The 3839-nt window shown below is 45.2% G+C and overlaps 1 pseudogene; it reads right to left on the reverse strand.

Moving 5' to 3' along the window:
• Positions 1 to 1185: 1185 nt before the first annotated feature.
• On the reverse strand, positions 1186 to 2016 carry Gm6129 (annotated as a pseudogene).
• Between the last annotated feature and the right edge of the window lie 1823 nt (positions 2017 to 3839).

A 3839-nucleotide genomic window follows, 5' to 3' on the forward strand; every position in this document is an offset into this window, starting at 1 on the left:
TGACTCAGGGAGCTTAACCCAGTTTCCCAGCCAAAGCAGAGATGCCAAGACTCAGGTCGAAGTCTGCTTTCATCCATAACCCACATTCTTTCCGTGACAGATCCTGGTCTACGTCTGTGATAACAGAAGATGCAGTTAAAGCAGAATTCTCCAAGTCTGTAGCACAGCAGCATGGGTCAGGTCTTTGTCTTCTTTGTCTGTGTTCTTCACAGTTCTTTTTCATCTTCTCCTTGGTTCCCCCTCTTCAGTCCTTCACATCTTTTGGAATAGGTATAGATTGAACACCCTTTACTGAAATACTTGGATGTTGCCTGTACCCTGGACAGCTCTCTGCCCTACCCTACCTGCTCTTGGGGTTTTGGGGCGGGGGGCAAGTTGGAGCAAAGCCAACTGACACAAACTCTGGGAACAGGTAAGAAATGCTGCAGCAAGCTCATCTGAGCACTGTTGCAATCTCCTTTAATGCCCTCCACCCACACCCCCATTGGTCCCAAGAAAGTATCTCTTTTAAATAGCAGTTCCTGATTGGCTGACATTACTTGCACCAGCAATCCTTGCTCTCCCAAGCAGTCCTCAATTAGGTCCTCCTGCAGGAGATGCTTCTGCAGCTGCATGGCCCCCAGCATTTGCATACAGGCAGCCCTGCTGTTCCTGCTATAGTTGGGAAGATGTGTTTTGTGTTTAGGATGCTCCTCTTCTGATTTTAGATTATTTACACAGACACAATGAGGTGGAGTGAGACTCAGCTATAAACACCAATATGAGCTGTGTTTTATGCACATACCTGTATGGTCATATGGGAGGTCAGAGGGAATACGGTATTTTAAGACACCTTCATTTTGATTGTCACCTGTCACATGATGTTAGATGTCGAATTTTTCACTTAATGTGTCATGCTGATTCTCAAAATGTTTTGGATTTCAGTGCACTTTGGACTTTGGAATTTCACAGTAAGGATGTTCAGCCTCTGCATTTCATCAACAATGCAGACAAAGGAGAAGACAGTGGAGTGAAATCATACGGTTCCCCCTTCCTCTCCTGCCTGCTTCTGCCTCTGTTAACCTTACATTGTTTTTAACTATTTCATGGCTTCTTTATGCAAAACAAGCACATATATATTTGCATTTTCTACTTTCTTTTTTTTTTTTAATTTTGTAATTATATTTAGGTACAGAAAACTTAGTGTACATTTAACCCAAGTTAGTGGCGAGTTCTTTAGCCTTTGCTTTTTCCAGCTTGGCAATTCGAGCCACAGACTTAGAACCCAGGACGTTGCCTCCCCAGTGGCGACGGATCTCATCATATCTGTCATTATAATTGGTCCTAATAGCTTCCACCAGCTTACCCAGAGCACCCTTGTCTTCCGAGTTAACCTGTGTGAAGGCAACAGTGGTGCATGTCTTCCTGTGGACCAGGTGCCCCAGTCTGGCCTTTCCCTTGATGATGCAGTAGGGCACCCCCATCTTTCGACACAGGGCAGGTAGGAAAACCACCAGCTCAATGGGGTCTATGTCATGGGCAATCACCACCAGCTGAGCCTTCTTGTTCTCCACCAAGGTGGTGACTGTATTGACTCCTGCTCAGAGGACAGGTGGCCTCTTAGTTGGGATGTCACCTTTGCCAGCAGCTTTCTTCTCAGCACGGGCCAGTAGCCTTTGCTTCTTCTCTTGCTTTGTCTCTGGCCTGTACTTGTGGGAAAGCTTAAGCAGCTGAGTAGCTGTCTGCCTGTCCAGCGCCTGGGTGAACTGCTTAATGGCAGGAGGGACTTTGAGCCGCTTGTAGAGGATGGCTCTTTGCCGCTGCAGCCTGATGTAGCGGGGCCATTTGACGAAGCGCGTTAAATCTCTTTTGGGCTGGATGTCCTGTCCAATGCCGAAGTTCTTGGGCCTCTTCTCGAACAGAGGGTTGACCACCTTCTTGGCCTCCTGCTTCTTGACGACAGCGGGGGCCGGGGCCACCTTCTTCCCCTTGGCCTTCTTCCCTTTGGGCATCTTGCTCGGCTGCTGGAGAAAGCCATTTTCTACTTTCTTTGGTGGGCACATCAAATCATTTCATAGCTTTCCCTTTTGCATTTAGCTGTCTTGACCTTGGGGCACGAACGGCTTGCTCACTCCGAGTATTCCCTCCTGTGAATGAATCACAGCTTTCTTCAGTTCCTTTGACGTGGTCACCAGGGTGTTTTCCCAGGTGTTAGTATCACAAACAGTGCTGGGATGAGTAAACTTGTCACATCAGTTTACACTCGCCAGATACAATCCCAGGAATGGGGTTGCTGGCCAAAGGGAGTTGATGCGAAATGCTGATGGCTACTGTCCTGGAAGGGACAGCATTATCTTGCTGTCCTACCAAAGAAAAATGACAGCGTCTGCATCTCTGGCCAGTTGCCAATGGAGCATTTTTCAAACTTTTGGAATTTTACCAATCTGATCAAGGGAAAATTGTATCTTAATATAGCTTTAATTTTTCATGTCTCTGATTATGGATGCTTGTATTTCAGTCCATTTATGCCTCTGATTCTGTGAACCACCCCATGACCCTTTGTCCACTTTCCTATTGATCTTGTGGTCTTTCTATTTTTCATCTCTGGGTGCTTTTCTCATGCGTTGGAGAAAAGTACTTTTCTGTGTTGTAAGCCACAAATATTTCTCCCAGTTTTTTTGTCTTGTGCTTTGGTTTTGTTTCCTGTGTAATCTTAAAAAGTGGTTTATTTTTGGCTTTTAGATCTTGAGACAGAGTTAGATGTGCCAATCCACTCCAAGGTTATCCCATCAATCAGAGCCCTAATAGGAAGCAGATGGTATACTTAAATTAGGATAATTTAAGAGGGGTTTATGTACAGGAACTTTCTGCTTAGTCCCCACATTGGTTTTTAATAAGGGTATGAGCAAATCTTAGAGGGTTCCTAAGGGACGGTACAAGTACCACAGGCAACAAAGATGCCATCACAACTAAGGCTCAAAGGATGAGGGACACAGAGTTTCTGTAACCTCTGAGGAGACAGAGCTGGGAAGAGCAGCCTTCTAGAGCAGACCCTTTCCTCTGCTGTAGGAATAGAAACCCACAGGCAGAGATTGTGGAAACAGAGGCTACACTTTCATTTCTCTACATTCTTTACTGCCTTGTGATGATGCCCATGGCTGTTTCCAGGTGGGAGGCTTTCCTGGCTGAGACTGAGGCAGAGTGAGTGGCTCTGAGCCCTGCAGAGGTGGGGAATTTGCATCCCAGCTTTCTGGCAGTACTTGCAGGCTTTTACTTTTTGCCATTTAAAACTTAAGTCCTTTAGTGTGGCTCTCAGTGCAGGGTGTGTATTTATGGTTTCCAGTTCACTTTTCTCTATGATGGTCACCTTCCTGTCCAGATGTTGTTTGTATAGAGTCTATGGCCACAGATTAGATTATTCATGTTCATGCATACATTTGGGATATTATATTTTGTTATCTGTACTCTTCTGTCTCATTGGACTGTCATCTATAAATTCATGTGCCATTTTTTTTTTTATTCAACACCAAGGTTTGTGTCTGTGTGTTTGTGTGAGTGTGTGTTTGTGTGTGTGTGTGTTTGTGTGTGTGTGTTTGTGTGTGTGTGTTTGTGTGTGTGTGTGTTTGTGTGTGTTTGTGTGTGTGTGTGTGTTTGTGTGTGTGTGTGTGTTTTAACAACTGGGGAGAACATCAATCTTCCCCCCTTTCCTTCTCTTAATCTGTAGCATGGCTAGTTTTAGTTTTTTAACTCTTAACTCCCCCCCCCCCTTCCTCAAAGCTCTTGGACCATAGATGCAAGCCAGCACACCTGACTCTTCCTTTTTCTTTTGTCTTAGAGTTATCCTGGGATATGCTTGCTTG

The sequence above is a fragment of the Mus musculus genome, chromosome 13 (assembly GCF_000001635.26).
Source record: "Mus musculus strain C57BL/6J chromosome 13, GRCm38.p6 C57BL/6J".
Classification (NCBI taxonomy): Eukaryota; Metazoa; Chordata; class Mammalia; order Rodentia; family Muridae; genus Mus; species Mus musculus.